General features: G+C 41.2%; 1 protein-coding gene across 6 annotated transcripts in view; it reads right to left on the bottom strand.

Moving 5' to 3' along the window:
• Positions 1-14437, bottom strand: part of SIPA1L1 (signal induced proliferation associated 1 like 1) — a 206620-nt gene extending 192183 nt beyond the window's left edge. For 5 of the 6 annotated variants that reach the window (XM_048305682.1, XM_048305679.1, XM_048305681.1 and 2 more), the window contains exon 1: positions 14330-14436. The gene's annotated coding sequence lies outside the window, so the exon portion shown is untranslated. Of the gene's footprint in view, positions 1-14329 lie in introns of all 6 variants that reach the window. The other variant, XM_048305684.1, reaches the window with a different exon arrangement.
• Between the last annotated feature and the right edge of the window lie 2074 nt (positions 14438-16511).

Raw genomic sequence — 16511 nt, 5'->3', positions numbered from 1 at the left:
ATCTATCAAAAAGATTAAAGAGAATTCAAAAAAGAATCTGCTTCACTAAGACTGAATTATTTTTTCCCTTTTACGAAATTAGAAATAGGCTTTGGGTTTAGCATAACACTGAGAATGGATGATGAACAAAAAGACAAATACAATGATGATCAGTTTACCATGTCTGAAAGCATCCATTCATAACTTTAGACAACAGTGGTTGCACAATGCATGCAAAGACCAACCCATCTATAACCATTCAAACACTGAATAAAATCAGTTATTTGTTAGGTACAAAAAAAGTTGAAAAGTACACTTTCTCAAATATTTGTAGAGATAAAGTCATCAAGAAGTTACAGGAGATGAAATACTGGTTTCACAAGCATTTACAGCAAATCTCTGCACTATCGCATCACCAAACATGATCAATTTGATCCAAATGAGATTCAGGCACAAGCTCAAATTCTATCAAGTGTGGCAGAACACGATACCAAAGTGGTATCGGTGGTAGGAAAGTGCATTATATCTAATTCACTATAAAATCATAGTTGTCTAAATAATTAATGTGTAATGCAAATAAGTCATGCTGCTACCTGGTAAGTATTTTGATTTAATTATAGCCAACAGAATAATTTATGAGATTGACACTTCACATATGACCACTGTACTTCTGACCCAGTACTGGGAGTCCTAAAGTCCTGCTTACAGCATCACTGAACCAGTGTTCTAACTTTGTAACCTTAAGTTTGGATATATATTATTACATACTCTTCACAGCAACTTACATGGTTTTCTGTGCTATTGCTCTTTTCTCCTCCTACTAAGAAGAAACTTAAATGCATTGTGTGGTGCAGCACTTCTTCAGCCCAGTGCTGATTGATGCTGAATGGCTAAAAGAGGGTCAGGCTGACAGATACTGTGACCTAAACTGCAAAACTGTTATGGCAGCCCCAAAAAGAAGTTACCCTAGAAGATCTGTGAATCACTGTCATCCAGTATTAGGCCATGCAAATAGTCAGTGCAGGTGAAGAAACAAGTATTCTCCACAACTCTTAAAGGAAAGAAGGATCAAAGATCTCTAATCTCAGGAGCAACAGAATGGAAGGGAAGCAAGAGCTCACTGAGCCCAGACTGCACATCATAGGGCAGCTGCTGGGCTACGAGAGGCAGCAAGTGGAGTCTGGCCCTGTTACTGCTCCACAGGGTGCCACTGTCCCAGGCAACCAAAGGCAGTACACAGCTTATTCAAAGATCTTGCCTTCCGAGATGGCTATAAGCACCTAGTTTTGCATCTGTACAACAGGAGGAACCTCACATTACAACCTATCTTCTAGTCAATCTCGAGTTGAAAACTAAGTCATTAAAAATTCTGCTTTACCTGCAGCCTTACTGCCCAACAATCAAAAGCATTACAAGGGCAGAAGAGTCAATCTTCTCTCAAAGTCAGGGTGCCCTTTTTGGATGTTGTCTCATACCACTTGTCCAGTGAGACCCAAAACAATTAGCCTCTGCATCTCCTGTCTAGGTACAAAATGAACCTGTTTAACTTCTCAAACAGAATACAAAAAAAACTGAAGGAAAAAAATACTGAAGTTTTGGTCAGACAAGCAAAAGCAAGAACAAAACCTTCTTTCACACTCATTACATCAGCTCTATTCAACCAAGCCTTACAACGCACTTGCCAATAAGCACAGGCAGTGAGAAGGAAGCCAAAAGTGTCTGGTGAGAGTGAATTGGGAGGACAGTGGGAGGGCAGGATCCCGTTTGTGTTCGTCCTCCTCTGATGTTCGCAGAATTTTGCGTGAGCCTTAAAACACTCATACATCTCGGTAGCACAATGAAAATATCCTTCTTGAGGAAAGGTAGTATGAAAAAGTTTCTGGTAACCGGTATTTCAATTTTCAACACTAACACTTGGGGGGCGGGGAGTGGTATTTCAAGATACTCCAGGGGGAAGAACGCGTTTCCCTGATACGAAGTGATTTCCTCTACCAAAAGAGCCACAAAAGCTGCTCACACAGCAGTAGCGCTAACCATACTGGGGGGGAAGAAAGAAAAAGATCTCATAAGACATTTAATTACAGAAAATACTGAGCAACCTAAACACAGATACCACTACAGGCACCCACTATATTTTATCTTCTGTGCGTTTTCCAGAAGGAAGACCTGACAGAAATCTATACCGAACAAGCAATTACATGAACTAACAAGGTCTTGGTACCTTCAAATCTCTCAGACTTGATATATAAAACTACATACACTCCAGCTGAAGTTCCTCCCATGAAATTGTATTCATCACACAGCTTCTCTGGCAGCTTACAACATCCTTGTGTGTGCTACAGCTCTCACCACTGCTGGGACTCAATCTCATCCACTCATTAGTTTGCTTTTACAAAGACCTGTCGGACACTTTTAGACATCTAAGGGGCTAAACCAAAACCCAGCAAATTCAAAATATTTATGAAGTAGGGGAGGAGAGAGAAGTGTTAAGGAAAAAAAGCAAACTGGAAGGAACACACAGAGCATAACCACCCCAGCTGGCTTCCATACTAAACCAAAAACTTTGAGGGCAACCTTGCCTCAAAGCTGTTATTGGAAATGTAGGATACAGCAACTGCAATCTCAGCAGTGACTGCCATGCAGCACAGAGACCCAAGCTAGCACTGAGCTAAAGAACACTATCCATGCATTTGCTAGAACCAGACAAAGTCTAAAATGGAAAAGCTGCAAGTGACAATGCGAGGCATGTTGGCTGACTCTCACACGGTGCAGTGTCAGCAAAGACATTCTCTGAAGTACAGCCAGGCAGTACTTCACATGTAACTTTCGAACACAATTCTTTCTGAAGATGTCTCGAGAGCCTACACCAGATATTAATCCAGATTTAAAGGAATACTTTAAAATACATTTTAATGGCCTTAGATTTGACAATTTGTATGCATTTTCATGCATTCTGTTTGATTCCTTCTGCAGTTTTATAGACCTTCTCATTCTGTACTGCTACAGGTCAAGATGCACAAGAGCTCACTAAAACAGGTATCTAGCAGGCAATTAAAATCCAAGGCAATCTATTCCAGCATTACTCTAATTTGTAGCATGCCAGGTACTATGCTGGTACCATTGATCTTCTGACCTTTGAGCTAAAACTTCTGGACTTATGCCAGAACCAGAAAGGTGACAGCCACGTTAGCCCAACAATGTCCCTAAGCTTGAAGGGGAAGGCTGGTTAGCTCACATGCAGTGCTGTGCCACTGCTATTAAATGCTATACACATGCAACCACAAACTCAGCAGAGCGTTACATTGTGCCAGGTAGGCACTGAGAGCTAAAGCTATAATAATAAATAAAATAAGTCCAGGGCACAGGTCTGAGCACTAATCCGTAACTGCCATGGTTTTGTTCAAGCTTACTACGGGGCCATTGATGTACACAAGATCCCATGAGGCCAGGGACTGCTCACAGTAAACAGCAGGAGCCTGAGCTGGGCAGAGCCACTCTTGGGAGCAAAAAAGCAGGCTGCAGACAAGTGCAGATGTAGTCCCTGCCTTCCTCTGAGCTAGCTCAAGAGTCTCCAGCACAGCTTTACAGCTAGTTATAAATAAATTTGTCCATAGTAGGATGAAATCTAAAGCCCAAGGCAGCTTCTGCTCTGAACACTACTACAGATTTCTCATGTGTGTGTTAAAACAACTTTCTCAAGGGCACCTGCATTTCCTTACTTCACAAAGTCAATGAGGTAAACTAATGAATGAATACAATTACTGTAATGTCACATCAAAATACAATCTCATTACTACCCATAAATAAATAGAGTGCACACAATGCAGAGCAGCACAACTATCATGCAACTATGCTGCACCACATTAGTTATCTAGATGATTCTGTATTTTGTCTAAGATGTCCAGTTAAGGCTTTGGCCCTTTCCATTCCATGAAAGTACAGACACAAGTACAAAACACTTACCTAATGTCAATATTGTAATTATCCTGTTTGATTCATTTTCATTTTTTTAAAAATCAAGACAGGTAGAATAGTTTAAAACTAAGTGAGAAGGAGGAATGAGATATAAGGAAATCAAACTTCATCCCAAAAGTAATTGTTTTTTCCACCAGTAGAAACCATTTACAGATCCTTCCCCACACAAATACCTTCTTTCCTAGATGCAAAAAAGGAGCAGATCAGATGATATTAACCTAACCAGAAGCAACAGTCTGCTCCTCACATGTAATCATGAGACGGGACAAGTCTTTGTGTTCACAAGACAAGCTAAGGCCCTGAGAAGAGAGTATGCTCAAAGCTGTTTGTTGTTATTAAAACAGTCCTTCCCCTTGCAGACAAGTCTCTGACCATCCAGTGTCTCAGAAGAGGTGACTGAGACCAGGTGATCCATTCCCAAAGGACAGCTACAGGCTGTAAGCCCCTCTCAATTATCTTTCTCGTGGGGCAGTCAAGCAACTTTTTGGTACAACCATTCACTGACATAATGACAATAGCTCAATTTCACAAGTAGTTTCATTAACACTGCATATGTTCATCTTAATGACGTTCAGTGCTAATTAACATCGTTATAAACTGAACAGCAGTGGCACTTCAATAGTATCCTAAGTCTTTGGTTCAAAATTTTGAGCACAGGGATAATAAAGCACACTGACTTGCAACCCACGGTGCCAGTATTCAAGCACCGAACCTGCTTGAAGCTGCAATGTATTTCAAGAGCTTTGGCATCTCAGCTAAGTACTAAGGTGATAACAAAGAGAGGTTACAGCAAACAAGATAGCTACTGCTGTTAATGTTTTTAAGCCAACAGAACAGTCACTCAGTCCTAACACTAGATTCAAAATAAAAAATCCACCACCTTCATAAGAATTTTTCAACCCGGCAAAATAGCTTTGAACATCTGACACAAAGAGGTTTTTGTACCTCCTTCATCAACAAGAGGAAAAGACTGTACTGCAGAAACCAACCACTATTTAGGGGTATTTTGCATTATACTACATATACCATTACTTCATTTTCAAATGTACTATTAAACACTAACATAAAATTACTTTACTTGCAAGCACATAACAGCCACATACTGCTGCAGAGCCGAGTTTTTATTGGAACCCGTAAAATGCCACTGAAATAGAGAACACTGTTTCACAAGTCCTCTTTTTTCCCCATGTAAAAATGTGAACATGAAAAACCATACAAGCAGGTACAATGTTCATACAATCCTCATGTAACTTCCCTGTTACAAGGAATAAAGTTCTAATTTGTAGCTAAGTTTCAAAAAAGCATTCAATCATTTAGTTCTGTTTTCTGACAATACCTGGAAAAAAAAGGTAAGCATTCTGGAAGAAAGGGGGATCCAAACTTAAGAAACTAGTCCGAATTTCAAGCATTTAGCTTCACTTCTATAGAGTTGTGCTGATTCTTCTCCCACCTCCCTTCAAATGGATTTTCAACTCTTCTCTCACTTTTAAAGCTAGAAAATGAAACATCTCTGGATCCTTCTTTTGTAAATTATAACACTTAGGGAAGAGAGGGAGAGAAGAAGGGAGAGGCAGAAACAGATTATATAATTCACTTGTTCATACAGTTTTAGCTAGGGTATTTAAACACAAGTGTAAAAACTGCTTTTTCAGTACTATTCTCTACCAAAAAGCACTAGCCATGCTAACTCTGGATATTTCTGGATTGCTTTTATCCTCTCCAGCTGTTCACAACACTACCTTCCAATATGTTCCAAACAACTAAGTGATCAAAGCATTACTTGATTTAAATTTGTCCACTAGATCTCTGTTTCACCAATTACTTCTTCAAGTTTGACCCTTGTTACTTCTAATTACTTTTTCCTATTGCTCATAACTGAAAGATTAAATGAGGATTTTATCTAAGAATTCCTTCAACCGCTCCTGAATTTTGGTACTTGTATCAGTTTGTGAGGTCTGTCTATTTAGCCCTAAGTTACTTATAGCCCTACTTCAAGAACATAAAGACACCTGTCACCTACAGTTAAGACTGCACCATACTTGGGAATATTTGATGACTACTATCAATTCCTTTGTGAGTTTTTTTAAGTGAAGTGCAGGTTTACAAAAATAAGGAACAGTTAAGCTCTCTTCCCTCACCCAGCACTTCAGAAATTTTCTATCTCTGGGCTCTCTGTGTTTTCTGCAATAGGCAGTGTTTACCTTGCCTATAATTATCTTGCCTGTAGCCAGCTCTACACAGCTGCAATTAAATGAATTAAAATGACTGCTTCCCCCTGCCCCTGTTTTCAGAACTGATGCATTATATATTTCAGTTAAAAAGCACATTCACAATATGTGCCCTCTTGCCCTCGGCAGGCATGAAGTTGTTGGCAGTTTGAGGCAAGTCATTACACTTAACATGCACAAACAAAAAGATACTTCAACAATGCAAGAATGGAAAACCTCAATTGAGTTGCTCAGGTATGTAAAGTACCAACTTATATGCTAAAAAATTACATTTAATGATGTCAACAATCAGTAGATAATGACTAACTTCTGTTAAAATAACCAGGATGAGCACCCTTCGCAACATTTAATTACTGGTTATTATCACACCTTTGTTTTACAGGAGATGTACTTTAAATTACCAACAAATTTGAAAGTCTTTACTGCATCAACACTACATATACAAGTGATTAAATCTAGCATACACAGTACACTGTTGCACATTCACACCCAATTCCGATACTGTTGTTCGGACACAGAATAATATTTCCTTGTTCTCAAATGCTATCTAGCACATTAATTAACCTTAAAAAATTTCCAGCTGAAAACAGAAGTACAATAGTACAGAATTCAAATAAAGTCCTGATGATTTTAGCACATGATAAAAAACCCTGTGAAGTTCTGCAGATCTTCTGGCTTTACCTGGATAGGGAGACAATTGTATAATAAGGCAAGAATTAACTTAAAGCTCTCAAATTATTCCGCAGTGCATACCCCACAGTTCAAATAGCAGAGTGGAACTGTCTGTGGCAGGTGTTTCTCCAGACTACTACAACCACTCATGCACTGTACAGGCAAGCCCTAAAAACCCACAGAACCTAATTTTTTTTAAAAAAAGCCTTCTCAATTTGAAATGGATGGCATGTTTTAAGATGATATTAGCATTTTCCTTTTGTGTATATTAACAGAGGCATCCTAGCAAAGATTCTCCTACCATCTCTGTATGGCAATGCAATAAACAGTACTAGATTTGGGAATTCCCAGAGCTATGTCAAGTACTAGTCAACGACTACCCTGCAAGACAATGCAGAAGTCAGGGTGGGGGAGGGGGGTTAAACAAAACTAGAACTGAGTTTCTGTCAATACTTCCTTCTTCAAAGACTGCAAAAGAAAGGCAAAAGAAGGGGAAGAGTCAAGGAAAAAAAAAACATCCAAGGAAAGGATAAACTATGTTAATAGCTTTTACATAAGTATCTCCTTTTTTCCTCACTTCTCAATGTTTTCTTTCACAAAAGCTGTGGGAAAGCATCATGTTTCGCTCTTTCCTCCAGCTGCTGTATAATCAATACAGTGCAGTCTATTGAACTATTTTATTCTGATTCATACAACAAGCTGTTAAATACATTTGGAAAGTAGATAATCAGTGCCAGTACCATGTCATTCATGAAGATATGTTTATTTTCAAGGCATTAAAATGCTAAACCATAACTTTCTTCTGCACAATTATGCAGTTCTTCTGCATGGACTGAAAGCATAAAATCCTATTTCAGCTCTTCCAATTTGAAAAGAAAAAACTTCTAGAAATCTCAACTGCATCCAGCAGAAGGAGGGAAGGCCCTCTAGGATTTATTTGTTTAGGTTTAGTATTGTCTATTTGACACATACAAAAATATTCCAAAAATAGTATCAAACATTTTAGCTTTTAAAAATTAAAAAACAACTATGATTGGTAATTCCAAAAGTGAGGAGAGAAGCCTTGTCCACAAAAACGAAAGAGATCTTTAAACAGTTCAGAGATAAGAACTGTAATGACTTTTATATAGCACTAACACGTTTAAGCCTGCAGTCTGAGTTTCATCACCCATTGTCTTCTTTAATTTTTAAACATGCAGACAAAGTTATGTTACACTTCAGAAATGCAAAAAAGAAAAAAATAAAGTCTGATCTTTGCCACAGTTTCTTCAGCAAGAGGAAATTTGTGCTGTGGCCCTGCCAAAAGGCAAACGTTCAAGAGGTTTATGTTTTTGCTTACATGAGACTCTCGAGGGAAAATAAATAAATAAGTAAACACACAACCCACTGCCCCCCCTGCATGTCCAGAGATAAAGGAAACAGGGTTTCCTGTTGCAGGTTTGCAACCTGAGAGCCACCAGCGGTGGTGCTGCTACCCCTGCAAGAAACACAAAACGGGCTGGACACCAAAGGAAAAGCGTTTCACATTAGTTTAAAAAAGAGCTTGCTATACGGATGGTTTTCCTTTTCTGAAGTTGTTTAACCTGTACCTACAATAGCATTTCCAAGAGCAGTGCCCTCTGAGGAGCCCTCCAGCTAACACCAGCTAGCAGCCTGCAGAGCCCACGGAGGCTTAACCCAGGAGTCCAAGCTCCTGCTAGAGCAGGGCTGGCTGCCACAGCGCTCCCAGTGGCTCATGGCTTTGTCCTGTCAAGCTTTAAAAGTCTCCAATGATGAACATTCACCAATCACTCCGGGGTGGTCTGTTAAATGCTTTGTCACCCTCAGAATGATTTATGTTAATTTCTATAGGTTTTTCTGGTGTGTATAAACTGGAATTCTCCTGGAGAAAACGAAGCTAAAAATCCCTGTCCAGAAGTTCACCAAATGTGGCCCAACACTTAACGGCCAGAGGTTCAAGCCAACAAACCACATCTGTGTTGTGAACATCCAATTTAGGAGGCCAAATTCTGTCTGAAGTAAAATTACTCAAATACAAAAAATTTTGATCTGGGAGACTTGATGCCCCCACCTTCAGCCAGAGACCCATGTCTACTCTGCCAAATTATTTGCTATAGTAAGACCAAGTGACAAAACCATGCGTATAAACAGCCATTTTGAAATCAAATTAAAGTACTGTTTGAAACAAAAAAGAAAGGAAAAAAAGTTAAATACCAGGAAATAGCCTCTCATATAAACACCAATCATCACAGATCTGCACCAAATACTTCCAATGACAGTGTGAATTCATTTTGAGTGAGCAAGTAAGACCAGTAGCTTCCAATAAAAACAACACAAAAATAAAATTGCAATCATTTGAAAAAGTTCCAAGAACAATGTAAAAATGTTCTTGGGGCTAAGCTGTGGTGCTCAGTTGCTGGCTGGGGTTAAACCACAACAGCAACCTTTGGTCAAATATACAAAGGCATGTCTTAAAAGTGTCTGAGTCTCTAGAAAGCTGTCTGTATGACCACCAACAAGAAAACCCCAGATATCTATGAAAACTGCTGACGTGAACAACCGGGATACGGAAAGTTCTGCCACCACAGCAATCGTTTTACAGATATTATCTGCTACTCTTAAAAAAAGTTCTGTATTAATCCTATTTCTCATCACATCAGCATACAATAAGCCTGTCATTATTTATTCAAAAGTCAAAAGACAATTGATTTAGCTGATGGTGCTGTAAAACGCATCATGACTCGAGAAACTCAGAGAGCAGAGCCATGCTATGCAAGGAGCCCTTGGCACCACCTGGAACCCCACCATCCACTGCACACAGACAGGCAGCAAGGCAGGCTACAGAGCAAAGGAAGAAGCTTGGCAATTTCCCCCACCCAGAAAAGTAAACCTTAAAATCCACAAAACAATCCAGCCAAGTACATTAAACATAACTAAGTCTCACGGGCAGACCCAAAACACAACTTTTCTCGAAGTTATGCTCAACTTCTGACCCATACCTCCTAGCAGCCTGGAAGAACTTGTTTCCTGATGATAGCCAGTTGAGGGTTTTTAATCCACTATAACATCACCAATTAGGAAAAATAGGATATATTTTAGGGTTAACTGAAGAAGCTTTCACTAAATTGAAAGTCCATGTTAAAGCACAAGTTCAAAGTCAACACATATCTCACAGCTGCAGTAATAAAGTAACAACCAGTCTCTCCGAGGTTTATGTGAGTATTTTGAGGTACAATTCCTGTTACCTCAAAAGGTAAATAAACAACACAATTTTAAAACCCCCCAAAAGCCATCTGAGCACTGAAGGTAAACCATATGGATTAATGAAGAACAATCCAACTTTAAACCAACTATATGACACATGCCAGTAGCTTCTTAACTTTTGAAAACTTGTAAAATAAAATTTGGTCTTCAAAAATCACTCCACTTATCACTACAATCCATCTGAAGAAAGCATTCTTCCCATTCTACAGAGCCTAAGACCAAAAGTAAAAGAGTATTAAAACATCAAAAAAACCATAAAAAATTTTAAGTGCCTCTCAGGCCTAGGCATGAACCACTAGTCCCAGTAACAACTCTTCCTTCTCTATTATACACATTCAGAAAAGTTGTTCTACTCAGCCATGCATTTTTCAGGAACTTGATCTCTCTTGAAAAGAGACATCCATCCACTCTGCAGGGAACAAGAGCTATGACTACTGCACTGCAGCATCCAGCATGAGCTCAAGTAGTACAAAGACACAGCTTTGCAGAACTCCACTCTGCTTACAAACTCAGACTCTTGAAAGAGCCATGACAAATATCTGGTTAGCAATCATACAATTCAGAAGTTATCAAGATTATGAAAAGTGTTCTGTCTCTGCATTCAAAAGAAGTGCTCTTTAAAACATGCTTCCATAAAGAAAACAAAGACTTGTAAATACTTAGCCTCACTTAACACTTAACATAAAAGACATGTGGCAGAACTAAATCAAGTAACTCACCCAGGAAACTGGTGCCACAGAATGCAATATTAAAGAGACTGAGACGACGACATAATTTAGCTTTACATATGCAAAAACAGATATCTAAAACCATTTTATCTGCTGATTCATATTCAAAAACACAGTGAAAAAAACCAAACAGTTCTAGTCTCTGCAACTCCTAACAGGCTTCCCAAAGGCCAGAGTGCAAAACTACTATCAAAGCTAACACCAAAACTGCTACAGACTGTGTTGCCAGCTGCATAAGAATTAAAAATCAAAATTAGTCAAAACCACAAAATTATTGTCATTCACCCTCACCAATGGCCATAATCTGCAGGTTTACAATTGAGCCTTCAGTTCATCATTGCTGGCAAGGCTGCACCCCCAAAAAACATTGATTGCCATTCATTAGAGAATATCTCAAGTCACACAGAGCCATCAAATCCCACTTTATAAACCTCCAGCTTGAGAGTCCTCATTCAAACATTTCACTGCACTCTGTGAAATATAAAGCTTAGACTATTTAAAAGCTGCTGCAATTTAGAGAGATATACTTTAAATCAAGTCCCTGAAATCAAATCTCCCTGGAAACATAAAATACAGAACAATATAACACTTTTTTTCACTCACAGAAAGATACTGAACATATGATTAATTTTACATGCCAGATCAACAAATCCTCACCTAGCAGTTCTTAATTGTGTATTTACACTGATAAAAGAAATAACTGCACTTACTATTGCTGTATTCGTGTCATAACTTATTAACAAGTTAAACAAATGGCTTTCAGAATAAATGAATAAAATAAAACCTACAATACAGATAAAGAAGTAAACAGAGCACAGATATTTAAAAAATTAAGATAATTCAATCATGCCTTATTGAGTTTTAAAATATTTAAATTAAAGAGCTGGTGAGAAATAAAAGGAATCTGCCTGAAGCCAAGGAAACAACATGTTTGCCAAATAGCCAACACTTAGGGTCAATGAGAATAAATTTCAACTTCTGAAAATGTCAGCATTAGGGAAATCAACTTGTGTGACTGAAATTTTGATGAAGGCAGAAGCTCTGCTTCTCTACCCCAGTAGGGCATCCAGGATTTCTAACCAGTAGCAGTAAGAACTCAATAGCTTGTAGCAATCCCCTTGCTGAAGGGATTAAACTACTGATATGGAGAAAACTGTTCTTTTTTCTTCTCTACAATAGACATGCTATAGGACAAAATAGAGGAATAGAAAAGAAATTCAACTGGGCCTCAACCTTTTCTCTTACTAGCCTACCTCACGCTTTCCCAGTGTATTTCTAACATTATCCTCATGACCTTACTGAAATTCAAAATAACCAGCTGGAATATTTTATGTTCTTAAGGTTTGTTCTCCTATCTTAGAAATAAAAAATGCCTCCATTGTAGCAGAACTAATAGATCTAAAATAGACATTTTAAAGGATATATTTGAGACAGATTTACAAAACTGAGAAGACAGTAAGAGCTAAACAAGAACAAAATGCTCCCGAAGTGCCAGAAGAATGCTTATAAGCATGATGAAAGAAAAAAGAACTCCTTGAAAACCTGCAGAAGGGAGAAGAGGCCACATTTGGACATGGTTTTTAAAACAACAGCTATCCAAAAGTTAATCCCAAACCTTAAAATAACATTTCAGATAAACATGGCGGGGGGGGGGGGGGTGGGGGGGGGACCTCTTCAAGTAGAGCCAATGGTGTCCAACTGAAATGACAATAATACCTTTTACTGTAGAAAAAATAGATTATCAATTACATGTCCCCATATTAAGTCTTCAGTCATGGCTGCAGCTCCACCCTTTCACAGGTCTGTGTCAGTGCCTGCCTCTACACCTGCTAGCCTTTTTCATCAAGCAAATTTTTGCAGCCCTACAACAGTCAGAGCTGACATCCCATTTTGCTTCTGACTTCATGATCCAAGAGGTTTTATGAACCACAACTGAGAGCTAAGTATGCCTATCCCAAATAGCAATGATGAAACTAAGCATTTTATTAGCATCAGTAATACCTTCTTAATGCAATGTTGAGCAACTAAGTGCACATCCTTTAATCAACTGGCCATAAATAAACACTTAAAATGGCAAAAAAAATCTTCTGTCCCTAGCTTCCTATCACCAAAATGAGACATAGTATATACACAAAACATTCAATCATTAAAATTCTCCTTTTAGCTTTACCTAAATAGAACCTATGGGGTTGTTCTTTTAAAACCAAGAAAAAATTACTGTGAAGTTCCCACACTGTTTCTACATTAATAACTGGTACAGCATCTGCTGGCCTAAGGCATAAAAGCCCTGACATTGAAACACAAGTTAGAGATCTCTCTCTATGATTACAATTGCCACAAACTTCTACCTTAATACATTCACGTCTCTCTCACCACTTCGGCTGAAGAGGAATGGAGTCTAGCCCAGCAATACATTCCGAATAAATAACAACCAAAGTCTCCACCTGAGAGAACACAGATACTTGCTACCCAGTTAGTACCTGCAGCAAAAACTCTTCTCCCATTTACAAAACTGGTTTATGCCTTAATTTAAAGGAAACAAGTGCTTAATTCCCATAGTTAGAAGAAGAAAAAAAAAAACTATCAATCAAAATTCCACCATGAAAGGGGTGCTTTCTAAAGAAAACACCAATCTTGGTTCATCCATACAGATCTGGTACCGAATGAAATCCGACACCTTTACCCTGAAGACAAATTTGCATTGTATTATCAACTAGGGCTCCGTGCTCACAGATGCACCTCATTCATTCAGCAAGCAGTAACGGAATCATTAAAGCAGCATCACTAAAATTTTGTAAAGCGATTTTGCAAGCAAAAATTCTAAACACGATCTGGTAAGCAGTATATTATCCAAAAAAATGCCTCTGTTTTATTCCACGGGTTAAAACGTGCCTCCTCAATCTAAAACATACAGATGCTGTGGCCAAGGTTATACAAGGAGATCTTCACTAAGTTGAGCAATTCCCATTTTGTATCACTGCTTTACCAGACATGAATGAGTGCACTCCTCATTAAACGAAGTGAAGCTGCATCACAGCTATCCAGTACAAATAACACAGTTATTTTTAAATACAGCATGAGAACGTTAACATCAGGACTTCATGCAATACAAAACGGGGGAAGAGCAAAGAAACTCGGCTTAGGAAGGTCGCCTTCTCATCTACCTTTCCTTGCTTCTTCACCTCCTCTTTCCTTCCCATAAGATTCAGTTTAAGGCATTCCCTGTTTTCCCACTTCTCCAGGCTCCCAGTGAAGAAATCAACCATCCGCAAACACTTTGTTCCTCCACCCCCCCCTCGCCAGCAGAGCATTCAGAACATCCCCACCGGCACTGCCACCAAATCACCTAATTGTTATCATTACTGCGGTCTCAACACCGGCTCGGAACAAAACCAGTCCGACTACACCCTCGCTGGCTATAAAAAGTAAAGAAGGGGTTAAAAAAAAAAAAAGGGAAAAAAAAAGGGCTTAAGTGCAACTTACAGCGGCGAACAAGAGACAAGTTATCTAGCGAGCCGTGAAGGCGAGCGGCGTGTGCCGCTCCGGGCCGCGGGGGAGCGCGTCCCCCGCCGCAGGGCGCCCTCGGCGCGGCCGCCTCCGCACGGACGCGCAGCGCGGGAGCCGCCGCCGCGGAACGCAGCGGGCCGGGCCGCCGCCGCTCACCGCCGCCTCCGGCCGCGCTGCTCCCGCTCGGGGCTGCCTTTCCTGCGGAGAAAAAAGACACAAATCCGGAACCCAGCACCCGGCACGGCTCGCTGCGGGGCGACCCACGCCCGACCCGCCCCAGGGCTGCCAGCACGGCGGGCTCCCACTGCCCCGGGAGGGCTCACGGCGGGCGCCCCCCGCCCGGCTCCGGGCGCTGCGGCGGGAGGGAGCTCAGAAGGCCACTTTCACCCGCACCCCGCTGCCCTCGCCTCCGTTAAGCCCGGGGCGGCGGCTGTCGGGCTGGGGGCCGCGCAGCCCCGGGGCTGGGGGGCCGATACCCTTCCCCCGCACTCACAGCCGCACACCCCCTTCGGCCAGCGGCACGCCGGCTCCCCACGGTCGGCTCCGCGGCAGGAAGAAGGGGGCGCGGCGCGCAGCCCGCCTCGGCTCGGCGCTCCTGCTCGCAACTCACCCAACAAAGTTGCTGCGGCGGCTGCCGGCGGCTCCGCTCCGCTTGCTCGGCTGGGCTGGGCTGAGCGCGGTGCTCCCCGCCCGCGCAGCCCGGGATGAGCTCACCCCGCGCCCGCCCCGCCGCGCTCCGCCCGCCGCCGCTCTCGCGAGAGGGGCCGCCCCGCAGCCCGCCCGCGCTCCGGCGGCGTTCCCGTGGCAACAGCCAAGCGCCGGGCCCAGCGGGCGGCTCAGGCCCGCGCCGAGCTACCTGCGTTTTGATTGACTTCTTACCATTTTGGTATTTACATCAGTTTCCAGCCTCCTGGAGACCTGTAGGGAGAAGGTCACTGTAGTTGCTAACACAAAGTCAAAACCTACCAGTACCGTACGGATAGTATATCCTGAGCTCTTTTGCTGCCAGTCAAATGAAAATGGATTCTCCCTTAGATATCCATCACAGATAACAAATTAAAGATGTGGGAAGGCACATCTAAAAAAATAAGATGCGTCAACATCACCCCTTGTTCTGCAGGAACACTGCTCTGTTTTCAAATGGCCAGAATTTTGAACAAAACAAGCTACAGGTAACCCATTCTGGATACTCTGCTGGTGGTTGTTACCGTCCTTGGCTTGGCAGAACGTTAACGATCTCAGTCAAACCACTTCAAGTGAAGCTTTCCCTGAAATTAGGACACTCTGATTTGGACTGGCAATGTTCCAGCGGTGTGCAGCATGGTGATAGCTACAGAGACCGAGCGCTGCTGAACGGCTGCTCTGCCGCAGAGATGCTCGCTTCACACCCCATTCACTCTCCAGAAATGTCCGGACAGCAAAGACCAACAAAACTTACATACGGATCCATGTGGCTTGACAACTTCTGAAGATGTTCCTAATGGATCTTCAGTACAGATATTTAAATATAACAGTATTTGGTACTGTAAAAATACCCAGATTTCCAGAGAGCAATCACTCTCTTACAGGTTCTCAACTTGAAATCATGACCCCTGCAGGTGTTACGGGGTCAGAAAAAACAATCCTGATCTCATTTTCCTGAGAAGAAGAAACATTATGGATGGATGAAGAACTGATCCCAGTGCTGTTCTGGCATGGAACAAAAAGTAGAATTGACAAGCTAGGAAAAAAACAGGGACAGTTTCAGTATTTAAATATGTTTATCTTGTATCACCCACCTGAAGTGATTTTTTTACTTTTAAAAAATGTGGGGTTTTTTGGTTTTTAATTAAATGAAAACTTTTTTATTGGCAGCTGGTGTCCCAGTCCTATAAAAGGAAGTCCAAAGAAGCTTACAGGCCTCAGGTTCATACACACAACAGCGCTGGATGTGACTGCAGCATTAGGAACTGTGGTGTGCAATTACAGAATTTGCCTTCATCAGAGGAATTTAGATAGTGAGTCTGTGGCTTGCAAGTTCTTTAATGAGGTTAATGAGGCTAGCACATTCTCAAACCGTTTGTATGATCTTCCTTCACACACTGCTGCTGTGTCAGATCTTCAGATGAGGAAGATATTCAGAAGGGGTGCACAGGGAGGGAGAGGCTCTGACACCAAG

The sequence above is a fragment of the Corvus hawaiiensis genome, chromosome 6 (genome assembly GCF_020740725.1).
Source record: "Corvus hawaiiensis isolate bCorHaw1 chromosome 6, bCorHaw1.pri.cur, whole genome shotgun sequence".
NCBI classification, from domain to species: Eukaryota; Metazoa; Chordata; class Aves; order Passeriformes; family Corvidae; genus Corvus; species Corvus hawaiiensis.
Note: the sequence above shows the minus strand (reverse complement) of the source record. Positions and strands in the feature narration are given on the sequence as shown.